This window comes from Silene latifolia, chromosome Y (assembly GCF_048544455.1).
Source record: "Silene latifolia isolate original U9 population chromosome Y, ASM4854445v1, whole genome shotgun sequence".
Classification (NCBI taxonomy): Eukaryota; Viridiplantae; Streptophyta; class Magnoliopsida; order Caryophyllales; family Caryophyllaceae; genus Silene; species Silene latifolia.
The window spans coordinates 339,790,306-339,805,202 of NC_133538.1; the positions used below are offsets into that span (position 1 = coordinate 339,790,306).

Here is a 14,897-nt window from a genome sequence, read left to right on the forward strand (position 1 = left end):
ACCCAGTGGTATGGTTCGAGTGTTGATCTATTCGGAGCATTCCAGTCGTTTCTGCCATGGCCTCTGAGTTGAAACATCATGTCAAGCTTAAATGCTGATTCTGCATGTGCAGGTGATGTTTCAAACTGAATGAGTAGACTCCCTTTGAATCCCCATGGCCCCCATTGTGGCTTAACTTTACTGACCGAGTATCCCAGCTCAATAAGCTTATTCCTCAAAGGATTAAAGTTTTTGGCAGCAAATTTTCCATTGTCTATATCTATGTGGCCTGGGGCATTCATCAAGACACAGTGATATGGACGACCAGCATTTTGAGTCATTTTCAGACCAGTAATTTGATGGTTTAATTTATTTGAGAGTTGTGGGGAGCTAATGGGATGCCTCTTTTCTGAATTTATAGCAAGTTTGAGATGTGTTTTATGTCTTTAGCTTTTGGTAGCTTTAAAAAGCCAATAGAAGCAATGGTCATTGTTAAAGATTCCCAAATTTGCATGGCATGGTAAATCCTATAGATATGCAGTATACATGCATGCTGGTGTTGTCTTATTTTCTTGATCTTATTATTAGATGTAGATGCTGTTGTTGAAATTGCTAAATAATGTTGTAGTATATAGTGCTTCTGCTGTTACAGTATGTATTGTTACAGGTTTGGACTGTAATGGAATTACTGTAATTTTTTTTAAAAAAAAAGGGTTCAACAATAACAACGGTTATATTGAAATTACCCGTTGTTAATACTTTCAACAACGGTTATATTAATAACACCCGTTGTTATTACTATCAACAACGGTTATAGTTACATTAACCGTTGTTATTATTTTCAACAACGGGTGTAGTACATCTACCCGTTGTCATTGATTTTTTAGACATATTTAATTTTGGCGCAAATTAGGTGAAAATATATTACAACGGGTATATTTTAACCGTTGTAATAAAGTTATGACTACGGTTGACTTTTATTGGCCCGTTGTTATTAACATATAACAACGGTTTTGTTTTGAGGACCCGTTGTCAATAGTTTGTCTTAATAAAAAACTAATTTACAAACACATATAACATACCACACAAACACACACAACATCAGTTCAACCATTGGTATCCTGAGTTTATTATTCTCTCTCCCCCATTTTCTACATTCTCGTTGCCGGCCGTCGCCCAGTTTCCGACGCCCAGATTCCGTTGCCTTCCCTTATCATCCTGCTCGTTCGATGTTGCTACGCTGAATGATGTATGTTGTTACAATAATGTCTTGTCTTTGTTTTTTCCACAGTATGTAATCAGCGCGCCACAAGAACTTCAGCAGTACAAATGGCAACATATAGACGAGGTAAGGGACATGTTGGGCAAATACGCCTTAGAACATAGAAATGCTGAAAGCTAAATGCTTGATACTCAGAGCTTAGATCAACTTAGTAAATTTTTTGTTGAAGTTAGGGAATGATCTTAGTTCATGTAAAGTTAACTCCTTGTAAGTATATATGATGCTGCTGTTGTGGTTGAATTAATCTATTGAGTTCTGATGAACCCAGCTGTGATTTATGTTGGTGCTGATATATGGTGCTGCTGATATATGCAGGATTTTGAATGACATGAAACAAATTTAATTTTTAAAAAAATTAGGAGTTCATAATAAAAACGGTTACTAAAACAAAAACCGTTGTAAATACCTTTCACAAATACCCGCCATAATATTCAACAACAAGTTTTAAAATAAGAACCATTGTAAATACCTTTCACAAACACCCGCGCATAATATTCAACAACAGATTTTAAAAGAAGAACCGTTGTTACTAACGATTTCAACAATGGTTATTTAGAGTATACCCGTTGTTAAAAGTCTTCACAATTTTGGTGGTAAAGATACAACAACAATTATTTATATGATAACCGTTGTTATATTATTCCCACCAAAATTTTGAAACACTTTCCACAACGACTTACTCGCAACAACAACGGCTTTTAACCGTTGTGAATACTTTCCACAATGGTTTTAGTAAATAACCTAACCGTTGTAAATGCCTTTTATAACGGCCCCTTTAACAACGTCCGCCTTTTGTTTTTACAACGGTTTTTACCCGTTGTTTTAGCCTGTATCTGTAGTAGTGTGTGCACATCCCCTTGTAACGAGAGCCAGAAGGGGTGAACATGGGGGTGAATACCATCTCCTGACAATGGCTCCACAATCAATACAAACAATGCCAAAACTATCATAATACCACAATAATAACATACTAATGATAATCACACAATGCTACAACAACTTATAATAAATCATACAAAAGAACTGAGTAGTGAAACCCTACCTTTAGCGATTCTCATGCAAGCGCTATCAACCATGCACACACGCACACGGACGCCGCCATCGACACCTACAAAAACGGTATGATTCTATCACAACCAACTATAACCTTAATTGAAACCACATGGGTGACAACGACTTACCTAACTCTTTTGTTAGTTCTTCTGCAGGTACTGATGGGTTGTTCTTCTGTTGCTCGGATGGTATGGAGGCCTAAAGTCAAGCTGATGGATACTGAGGGAACCTCGTTCAGTCAACAACCTTGTTGTGGGCCATTAATTTCTGTCAATGGATGATAAGAAGAAGGTCGAGCTGGGACCTATCTGAAACTAGCGCTACCGGGAAGCAACCCGGAATTTTAGAACTTTTTATTTATTTTGAACACTTTATTTAGTTTTGTTGTGTGCCTTAATAATTAGCCTATTCGGCTATAGACTGTGAACAATTTAGCCCTCTTTGCTTTGGCAGTCCTTTTGTGCGGTTGCTATTTGCGAATTTGCAGGTACTCTTGCATTCTGTTCGCAACTTAGCTGCTCTGAAGCCGCTAGCTGTGACCTCCCATGATGCTGGCTGGTTTAGGGAGGTCCCTACTTCGTGTATTCTTGTAAGTTTTTCCGCGCTTCACTATCTTCTTTTCTAGTTTGCATTTCCTTTCCTTATTTTTGGGTACAATGAGGACATTGTACGGTTTGTTTTGGGGAGGTTATGCATCCATTTCCGTGTCTGCATGTTATTTTTATTGCATTTCTATTATCACGTTTAATTTCTGTATGCATTGCTTGTTTATTTCCAAAAAAATTCAAAAAAAAAAACGAAAATTAATAAAAAAATTACGTTTCATTTTGCATATAGGTTGAGTCGGAACGGTAGATTTCCTTGATGAAATTGCACTTTAACTTGTCTTTTTACTTGAGCCTTGCATCTAATTGATAGTTATTAGCTGAGTCTTACGCATATCTACGAGTTTTTGTTCAAATTTAGCTGACTGTTTAGACTTGACCTGATAAATTGGCAACCTACTCCATAATTTCTGAGTTTTAGAGCCCATAACTGGTGACATCCATGACCAGTTTACATAGGAAATGAGAGTAGTACTCCTTGCATAATATGTTCATCATTATTGCACATTCATGAAATTCGATTACTTGTCAAATGCATACATTCGGGTTTGTGGTCGGTGTCACATGCAAGGAGGCGCTTGCGAATTTCCTTTTCTTACATTTTTCACTCATTTAGCTCCACTTAAGCCAAATTTAGCCTTTTTTACCCATTAGCTACATCCAAAACTAAGCCTGCCTAGTCAAGCTAGTTAATATGTCTTTTCTGGTATGTGTATCCCGTCTGCGGTTTGGCCTGTTTTCATTATTGGAGTTGGTGGAGGATGAAGAAAGGAAGAAATGAAAAAAAGAAATTGAAAAAAAAAAAAGTGATACGTGAATGAAAGAAAAAAGGAAAAAAGAAAAAAAAGTTGGAAAAAGTTGAATTCACGTGAGTAAAGAATGAAAGAAAAGTTAGAAAGTTTCTGGGTTTTTAAGACCGTCTGCCTTTATTTCTATCATGTGACGGTTTACTCCTTATTCTTATTCATACATTTTTTGAGGAGATAGTATTTTTGGATGGTGAGTTGTGTGCCAATGAAGGGCACTTGTACTTTATTTTCTAGTCAGTTGAGATTCGGATGGTCTTATATGGCCTTGTTTAGGAACTAGCTTGACGCTTTACCTTCACATTTACATAATTTGTTTTGCCTTTTCTCACCTGAACCTCACTTTCCCATATCATTTGTAAGCCCTCAGCTGTGACGGACATTGTTGGTTGGAATGTATGTGTAGTACTTGAATCGTCTATCATTTTGGTTGCATGCATGTTATGTAGGTCGCATTTTAGGTGAGTGACTGTATTCTCTTCCTCTCTTACATACATATTCACCCTTTGCCTCATGAGAGAAGAGTGATCACGTGAGAGTCCGATTTTGTTGGTCTTGCAAGGTCGATAGGTCAGCTTTATTTATGGACATCTTATAACTCGTTTGCGTGTTGACCGTTGTAGCTGTAACTGTTGATTTCTGTTGCATTAAATTAGTTTAAGTAGACAAGTTATAGCTAGCTCTGAGTTTTCATTTCCGTTTCATTAGTTTGCATTTAGTTCACTCGAGGACGAGTAAAGGTTTGGTTTGGGGAGATTTGATACGTGCATTTTATATAGTCCTTTTTGGCCTTTTTATGCACGTATTTCTATGCTATTATCGTAGTTTTACGCTACGAAATGCCCCGAATATGCTACTTTGGTTTGTTTTGTTCTATTTGCAGGAATGGACCGGAAAGTAGTGAAATCGAGCCTTTTACCGTCCGTTTAGCCTGTATTTGGAGGAAGAGTGAATTTGGAGTGGGAATGTAGCTGTCTTGAGGTGCGCAAAGAAGTAAGATAGCTAGGCGAGCAAAGGAAGAACTTCAAATTGCTAGTGCCTACTTTGAAGAGCCATATCTCTAGTTCTACAACTGATTTTCAGGTGATTCAAATTGAAAACGAAATCTTGTCCTCTTAGCTTTCCAACGCCACCGGAATCATCCTGTTTGTCCAAGTAACGAAGAAATGGCAGCCGTTTGAAGTTCAGTGCGCGAAGCAGGAATTGAGCGCTGGAAAGTACTCGATCGAGTACAATTGTGTTCGATCGACTCCTTTTTCTACTCGATCGAGTAGTTGTATTTTAGGGGTTACTCGATCGAGTAGATTTTCTACTCGATCGAGTGGTTTGAGCTTAATTTTGTTCGATCGAGTGATATAAAGTTACTCGATCGAGTGGTTTTGATGTTACGCGGGATTAATTAACCCGTGTTGGGCTTAATTTCGGGATAGACTTTTGTTTTCCTATTTAAGCGTTCATAATTAGGTTAATAAGGACGTTCGACTCTTGTTAGGACACAGCTCTTACCCTCTTAGTCTCTTCATTAAACTTTCTACTGTAACTTTACTCTTGGATCTCTTTTGCTTGGATTTTTGGTTGTTCTTTACGCCGGAATTGCTTGTGATTGTAATCTCCTTTCTCCTTTTAATCTTAATCTCTTTATTTCCTTGATTTAATCTTTGCTTTTTCATCTTAATTATTCTGCCATAATCTCAGTTTATGCTTAATTTCTGTTATTTCATTATGTCTCTAGTTAGCATATTCATTGTTATTAATATTGACAACATTAGTAATATGAGTAGCTAAGCTCTTTTATGTTAGGACTAGGGAATCCATGGTAGGATTTTGACGATGTAGCGAAGAGGCTAGACAATTTATATGTGAGAATATGTCCCCATGGAAATTTAACTGTATCACCAATTTAGTTGAATGCATGTTTCTAAATTACTTTAATTTGGTTAATTTCGTTCCTGGATCGTAAGATTGGAATGAACATACCTGCTATGAACAGTAGACTACCATAACGAGGACGGAAGTTAAGTTAGTGGAAATCTAGGGTAGAAAGTGGACCGGAAGGACCTTTCCCTTACCCTTCTCACAGTAGATTGTTTAGGCTATTTGCGACTGAGTCGATAAACTACCATGGTGAACCGAAATCCTGACATGTTCTCTCTCTTTTGATCATCTTACTTGCATTTTCTGTCTTTTATTGTTCTTTCTTTACTACTCTTCTTTTAAGTCTTTTTAGTTTAGAAACCAAATATAAAATCCCCATCTGTGACTTAGATAGACGGTCGACAGATAGATACCTTGCCTCCCTGTGGAGATCGACCCTACTTATCGCTAGCTTATGTTAGTTATATTTAGGTATTTATTTTTGGTACAGAAACAACCGTATCAACTCTTATCTACCACATTAAATTGTTCCCTTGTAAATATCATCATCAATTTCCCTGATCGTCAGTATGCAACCTCTCAACTGCCTCATCAATTCCCAACTCGCTCATTCATTGCATCGTTCAACCTCCGCATTTAATCATCTCATTATCGCTCTATAAAGTCCACCGTAAATTTTCCATTTTCTTATGCTATTAAATCTCTCATCAACAACACTCTCATTCATTCTTACGGTAATTTTTCTACTTTATAGTTTTTGGGATTTTTTCGTATCCTTATTTTATAATCTGGGGGTTGTATTTTTCAAACCCTAGATCTATAATTTAGGATTTCCTTGTTCAAACACTAAATATTTTTTTCATTCGTAGATCTTTAATTTTGGTGGTGAAATATGGCAAATCCTGATGAGAAGGGAAAGTCAGATTTGGGGAAGATCGAGCCAGTTTCAGAGGCGGATGTGAAAGCGGTGGTCGTGGAGGAGGCGGTGGTCATGGAGGAAAGGTTTGTATGGAGAGATGGTTATTGTAGTGATAATGGTGATTGATGGGGCATATTCTGCACCCGCTGACCAGTCAACATATTGAGCAAGGTCAAAGATATCCACAGCAAGTTAACGGCTTAGACAGCCTAACCGACGAGGCCTGCCGGCCGGACAGATGGGTCTCGGCCGGGCCAACCAGCCAGCCGAGGCACACATCCGCGAACTCATATCCAAGACCCCTCGGCGGTGAGTCAACAGGGCTCGCCGGCCTGCCATGGGTCCCTCGGCCGAGGGGTAGGTCAGTCTTTCCACCTGCTAGCCACTTGGCCACTACGTGACAAAAGGTGAAAGTCTATAAATACTCCTCTACTCTCATTGAGTAAAGGATCCACAATTTAACCTAAGAATCACTATTCATTTGGTAATATCTTCCTTATCTCTCTACAACATACACTTCACCAAGTAACAACAACTTATCTCTCTAAGTTACTGACTTGAGCGTCGGAGTGAGTTCGCTCGGTCCAAAGCCGAGCCCTCAGTTTGTTCATCGTTTCAGGAGACCGCCAGGAGGATTCAACTAAAGACGTCATTCTACAAGAACGGGTGGTAACATATAACTGCTCTGGAATTACACCCGGAACAGTGATTTTGTCAGATTAAATGGTGAAGGGGTTGAGGTGCCTTATGATGTTAGTGAACTCGACCCAGATGTTGTATTTGGGCCTGAAGAAGGCGAACATCGGTACACTGATTCTGAGTTGGCAAGGAAGGAAAGGATTGATTACAATAAACCGGGTTATAGAGGTTGGAAAGATGCTTATCTTAATGATGATGGTGATTATGTCAGATTAAATGGTGAAGGGGATGAGGTTTATTATGACGGGTCGCTGGATACGGATTCTTCTTGGAATCGTCAGTTCGACTCATCCTCATCGGATGATGATGAGGTTACATCTACTTCTAAGGGCAGTATGTAATTCTTGTTATTTTAAAGTTCTTGGTTACATCTACTTCTAAGGGCAGTATGTAGTTCTAGTTGCTAATTTTCCTGACATTGAATTAAGTTGCGGTGGTAATCTTATTGTAATGAAACCCATATTGGTTGTTGACATTTAATTTGTTGGATTCATGCTGGTTTAATGATTTTTTGTCTGATGTTAGTATCAGGTTGCCCAATGATCATTTGAGGGCTTACAAGTAAATGAATTAGAAGCTTTATAGTTACTATAAAATGCCACCTTGTCAATTCTGTTGAGACTAATGTAGATAGCCATCACTTGATTAATAGAGATGGAGGCTTTGAGTTGGTTTGAATGCTTATGCAGATTGACGCCCATAATAAAACAGAATTGGATGCTTTACATTTGCTTTCATTCCTTACTTAAATTGCCACCCCTACTTAATTTAAGTTTGAGGCATTACATTAGATTCCGGAATTGCAATTCAATGATGAAAGGCATATGCTAAATTAAAGTTTCTGAGAATTGCTTTACAAAAAAAGTTAAATTCAATTGCATAATAGTACACCTTACATTTTCCATGGATGACATTTCAAAAACTTGCTACTTTCCCTTACATTGAAAGTTTGTGAATGTACAAAAAGTTGCATACTTTGTTACAATAGAAACTTCACCTTACTGTCCTCCATGGCTTTTTGTGCTTCTTGTTCATTCAAAAACTGACTGTTTAATTGCATAGAACCTTCAAGTACTTGCTGCCTGGTTGTTAACTGCTGTTGCCTCACTTTCAATTGTTGTTGCTTCACTTTCATTTGTTACTGCCTCATTCTCATCCACATTTGTTGATTCCTCGGGTTCGTTTAATGCATTCAGTGCAATTTCCATGTAGCCAATGTTTGCTTTTAATTGATTTCTCAATCTTCCTAATCTAGTCAATCTATTTTTACCTAAGTGGGGCAATGGGTAGGAATTGCTTCCCTTCACTTTCATGACTTCATTCATGCATGCTTGAAGTGAAACCCATACATGTTTCAGTTTGTCATAACTGATTGTCTCAAATGCATTTAAAACTGAATCCATTTCCTGGCAAATTGTTTTCGATGGTTTCTTATGTTGGATTGTTTGAATAGAACGAAAAAAAAACCTAAGTCTAAGATGTTCATATCTGGACTATTAGGGGGTTGTTGTACTAGTTCCATGTCGAAACCATCGCTCTTGGCAGCTTGTAGAAACTCCAAATCAGACCCTAGGATATGTGATGTGGCATTGTCTTGTTGAATGAAATTTTTTTTGTTTGATCCTTGAGGCCATTTGGCTTTGATGGCAGGTATAACCTTCTCAATTAGACATTGCCTCACAACTATTTTGGTTATGCTCTCAATTGGTTTCACTTCTAGTGTTCCTCTAGGTCTATTTTTAGATGCCCTTCTAGCTGGTACTGTTACTACAAAGGGGAAGATTTCGATTTTACCATCAAATAAACAATTACCATCTTCATCAAATCTAGGTCTAGCAACCGCCACCATAAACATAATTTTTGTGATAAATCTTTTTGATTTACATGTTCTATGTGGCTTTTTTTCACCCCGCAAAATTTAATATCTCTGAGCTAATCGAGTCATGTAAAACCATTTTTCGTCAATATGAACAACATCAAACATGGCTTTGAAAACTAAATTACCATTTAAAGTAGTAGAGCTAATTTTACCTAAAACCCAATGTATTCTAGCAATCTTGTTCTTATGTGATAAAGTTGGTCTAATTGAACTTGAATGAGGTCTTATCAATCCTTTTTGAACTAATCTCCAAACAGTGGTTGTTGGTAAACCTATACTAGTAGCAAGATCTCTAACTTTCATTCTATCTTCTTCTAAGGGAATGTCTCTTACCTTTTCCAAATCGATGATTTGTGTTTGTAATCTCCCTTTGTATTTTCTGTAGAGATTAGCTACTTGGCCATCTTGGATTTGTGTGCTCACCATTTTCCACATCTTGCTAATGGTAACCCTTGAGACACCAAAATCAGCACTGAGTTGGTTTATTAAACCATGTTTCAGTTTTCCTTCTCTGTAGTTTAATGTCATAGTTTGACAAATCTGTTTTTTTTCCAAATTTGTGAGCCTTTTTTTCTTAGGCTGACTTATTGAAGATGGACTAACATCGTCATCCTCACTTAGTGTTGGATCCAAAGGATTAGTAAGCCTTCTTTCCATCCACTCCCTTAAAAATACATGTTCATTCTGATTTGTGTTTGCTGCATGGTTGTTGCTAGTGCAGGCTGATCTTTCGTGTGGGTTGATGGTGGATGGAAGTTGTTGCAATGATGGTTGAAGACTGAAGTGTTCAGTTGTATTTTCAGTCATTTTTTTTATTGTAAATTTTTTTGTGTAAGGTTTATTTTAAGTTGTGGAGTAGTAAATGTATTTATAGAAAAATATTTGAATTTTTCACTCAAAAATGTTAGTGGGAAATAAAGCAAATTTTGAATATTTCATTTCAATGATTTCAATGGAATTTGGTGGGAAATAAATTTGGAGTATCTCTCAAGTATTTGTACTCAGGAATATAGAGGGAAACTAACCTCAACTTTTTTGGTGGGAAATAATTAACTTTGCCGCCAGTTCTAGAGTGAATATTGAAGCAGTTGACAATCAAGAAAAGTCAGCAAGTACAAAATTGAAAGTACAACATTTGAGTTTTCAAAAAGTCTTCACCCATAATTATTAAAGTACAAGAAACAAAAGGCAATCTATATGAGGGTAATTTGGTAAACTAACATATGTAAAAGTAGATACCCCACTTGTTTTCATCTTTTCTTAATAATTGTGTAAAAAGCAAACGTAAACTATCTAATGGAACGGAGGAAGTATATACAAGTATCTGGCATGAGTTAGTCTTATCATTTGTATATATTGTGATTGTTTTAAAAGTATAGGCTATATACGATTATTACTCCTACCATTTTAAGCAACTCTTGCGTCTTAATTTCTATATATCTTTTGGGTTGCATGCCTGAAATTTATTACGACATCATGTTGTTAATTTTCACGGGTTCCTATGAAATTATATTTCATTTGATTTCATATATATGTCTCTTTTTGTGGTAGCATTCACATTTTCATATCCTATATAAAATTATTGAGTACGAGTAAGCCTCCTTTAAGATGTCTCATATTTGAGTAATATGAGACAAACCATAAAACACACTAAGAACTAACCAAAAAAAAAAAAAAATGAAATTGAAAAAGTTGCCACCTTGTGAGAGTTATCACAATACTATTATAGTGAGACCACATATTGAAGACGGTATTGTAGACGATTAAGTTATGAGAACGATTAGTTTAGATATATTGAACAAACGATGCATCGTCTTTCATGTAGGAAGAAATAAAGAGCCAAACTAAGACAACGTTTTATTAATGTAGAGATGTACCGAACGATTCTTAGGGACGACGGATAAAAGAGCCACGCAGATATTCGACTACACCTAGTCATCTGGCTATGTGGGTAGTCCCTCAAAATCTTATGAAAGACAAGATTAATATACAATTGTGTAATTTATGAGGATGAAACCAACTGTTTGTGTGACCTTAATTATCTCGCGTGACTCAGCGTGAGTGAGGGGCTATGGCTGAGTCAGATATTCTGTTTTGTCGTTAAGTTGAGTTTACTCTGACCCTTATACATACGCGCGCTTATACATATCAAGACTCAAGGTGCCTCTCCATATCAACCTAATTGACTACTTAATCATTATGAGCATCGAGGCACAACTTTGACATTGATATAGCGTAATAACAAATAAGGATACTCATAATGTGAAAAAAATGAAGCGAAAAGGTTTTAAGCACTCCATAATTAATTTTTAACATTATTTATACACTCACTGGAACTATTATTATTAAATCAATAAAAAAATAGCAATGCCATTTTTTATATTGTTAACTTTGCAAGGAATACATACATGTAACAAATATTATACTAAAAAACTATTAGTAGCATAGTTTTTTTTAAAAACATCAATATATATACCTGTGCAACTTTGCAAAGGTTTAAACCTAGTTCCACATATAACTAATAAATGTCTATTGTAGGGAAAGCTGTGGGGGCTTAAGAATGTAATCCCCTATAAAATCTAATGCAGAACACTGGCGGAAACATTGTCGATGTCGGGAATATTATAAACAAAGATAAAAACTAAGTATTATTATAACGAGAATGTGAAAATTCTCAAGAATAAAAAATCAAATGGTTAAGTCTAAACAATTGCCACTTTTATAAACAGGGCGAAAATAAAACTCTTTCAAAGTGTTCAAACTAAAACCATAAAAGAAAGTAGAAAAAAAGAGTAGGATCTGCAAACTACTCGCTAGCTTAAACCGATATCCCAGCCAAACAAATACCTGACATGTTATAAACATAACAACCACAATCAGTGGGGAGTAACTCGACGTTCTCCCAGCCATATCACACAATATAAATGTTAGAGAAGCAATAATATATCAAAAATAAATTGAAATATTAAAAACATATGTAACGAAAATATGATTCCAATATCACGTTCAAAAAGAAACGCGCTGCATGCTTAAAAGCAAAATTCCTCAAATGACAAAGTGGAAATAATACAGTTCAGGCCATAATATAACTTTAGCTATACCCCTTGACACCGCAGCATCTTACACTAGTTTCGGGAATCCAGTGTCATGCAAAGATGACCAACTCCAAGTCCACTAACTAGGCAACAAACTATAACAGGACTCGTCTTACCACGCAGTGCATAGTCCCAGTCTAAGTACATGTACATGACTCTACGACAATCTGTACCTCCCACTAGGGTACTCAATCATATAGCTATTTAAGGACCCGTATGCCTTAGTTCATTATTCTTTTGCCCTTCCTTTAATTATTCCAAAATTAAAAATATCGCAAATATAGTATCTTATTCAAAGTATATGATTTCAAAGGTTCGTAAGTGAACTACACTTTTATTTTTTTCAAACAGGAAGCTTAAACTTCACTCCAAAAGTATAAAATTAATCCAAGGATTATAATTTGATTAATCACAAATTTTGAAACTAAAAACCAACAATTGACTTAAAATACTTTAGTAATAAAGATACATTATTTAGGCCTTAATGAGACGGAGTCCAAAAACAGTTCATAAAACAGAACAACAATACTGTAAAATTCATAACTAAATACAGAAAACTCTAAATGATTCAAGACCAGTTTTCGTGGTTTCCTTTAGATCTTAGCTACAACTTTTATTTAATAACCAACTTCAAAAGACGAAGGCATCAGGGATCTAAAAATTCATTTGTAAAAGCTGACAGAAAATGATATCCATAATGTTTCGGTTCATTAAACGACTTTAAGAAAATATTTTAAGACAAAGTAAAATTCTAAACATAACTAGACATACAAAAGTTTATGTATACACAAGTAAAAGTACAATTACGAAATAATCTTTGAGCAAAAGACAGAATTGAAGTTTACAGGCGAGCTGTTCACAAATAATTTATTCTAAGCAAACTGTAAATTGGAAATTTATAAAAAAAAAAATTGCAGACTCTAAGCCTGAAAATAACATAATTCTATTCATAACAATTTTTCAGATTTTAAATAAAAATAGGCAATATCAATTTTACAAACAGACTGTCAGATTTGACAGATTTTACAACGGTTTTCACCAAATCTTGTAAAATGCTTATAAAATTGAAATTAAGGTCTCAAGACCTAAAATTTTACACACACTTTAATTTACAGTGTTTATCGTGAAGCAAACAGAGCAGCGGATCTATTAGCTAATAAAGGAATATCTTCAAGCACGATACCAACGCATTTAAATGCTCCTTTCAATGCATTGCGAGCCATTCTTAGGGAAGACGTATTTGGGGTTGCTATTCCCCGTGTAATAGCGAATAGTTAATTTTTCGGGGCTTTGCCCCTCTTTAGCACCAAAAAAAAAATACAGTGTCTCGGCTACATATCAAAATTTTGGAACTTAATTATTTAAATTCGTATTTTAAATCTATTTAACAACACAAAACACTACTATTATAGCAAATAGCGTAGTAATACTATAAAACATAAACTAAATACTTTAACTCCAAATTAATTACCACGAAAATTCATGATATCTTAAAAACAACCACTATTCAACCCAGAAAAATATTTTATATAACTTTTAAACATAAAAATAAATAAATGCAACTCAAAATATCAAAACAATTGATTAAAAATCCCGAGACCACCCTATTAGTGAATCTCGGCCAGCACAACAATTCACAACACCAGCAAAATCATTCCTAATACATGCAACTACAATATAAATATCGCGTGATACCGAGTAACGTCGAAGTTTTCTTAATTGTCAAGGTTCGAATCAACAAAATACTCGTCTACGTCGGAGTCTTCTTGATAGCCTACAAAAACAAGAAAAACACACATCATATTAACACATATGCCACGGCCTAAGAGAATAGCGACGGAAATAAGGTACGATTTTTACCCTTACGATATTAACGATCTATAGATGAAATAGCGAAGGAGTAAAGCGCTAATGATAGAAAAATGGATCCAACGGTTTCCGATAAGAAACCGATCCAAAAAGGGGGCAACTCTCTCTCTAAGAATTAGAGAGAGAAAATCCTCTCAAGAACACAAATTTCCAGAAAATAAGATTTAGGGGTTTGAATGTTCATCTTGGCTTCTCCCCTTTTCTTCATCTCTTTTAATAGAAATTTCTTTCAGTCACTTTCTTGAGTTTACCTTCGGTAAGATTTGACTTTAATTACTCTCTACCTTCGCCTAAGAGAGTTTTTTCCATCATTTTTCTTAAGAATGAAGGTTTTACTCATGAATTAAAAGGAAAATTTTCTGAATCTAGTATCATAAGACTGATTTTAGCAAAATAGTATTTCGGGAAGATCCATTTTCATTGATCTTTTTCCAAAAATCTGAAATTTAATTCTCTCTTTGGGAGATCTGATCTCTATAAGCTTCTCTCTTTCTCACACATTATTAATTCTCTTTCCATGAAGCTTTAACTTGAGCATAAGCAAAAGCACAGAAACTAATGGGTCAAGTATTCTCAAAAGCACAGAAAACAATGGGTCAAGTATTCTCGTACATATGGCCAATTATATGGAAATGGATCCGTCTAAACAATGGGTCAAGTATTCTCGTACTCGATCTTATGTAACCACAAGTTTGAGACCAAAGTTCATTTTACAGATCTGGCTTTTATCACTCATCAAGTTCCTTTTAGATGTGTATGATTATTTATAATCCCTTTGGATCTATATCAGCTGCAATTTTTATGCTAACTTGTGGGTATTCTTGTATCCACCCGTG

General features: G+C 35.7%; 1 long non-coding RNA gene across 1 annotated transcript; it reads left to right on the forward strand.

Annotated features, from left to right (window-relative positions):
• Nucleotides 1–6,102: 6,102 nt before the first annotated feature.
• Nucleotides 6,103–10,071, forward strand: LOC141626323 (uncharacterized). Its single transcript, XR_012535919.1, has 3 exons — nucleotides 6,103–6,334; nucleotides 6,470–6,637; nucleotides 7,226–10,071. It is a non-coding gene; the product is annotated as an uncharacterized LOC141626323 (long non-coding RNA).
• The last annotated feature ends 4,826 nt before the right edge of the window (nucleotides 10,072–14,897 follow it).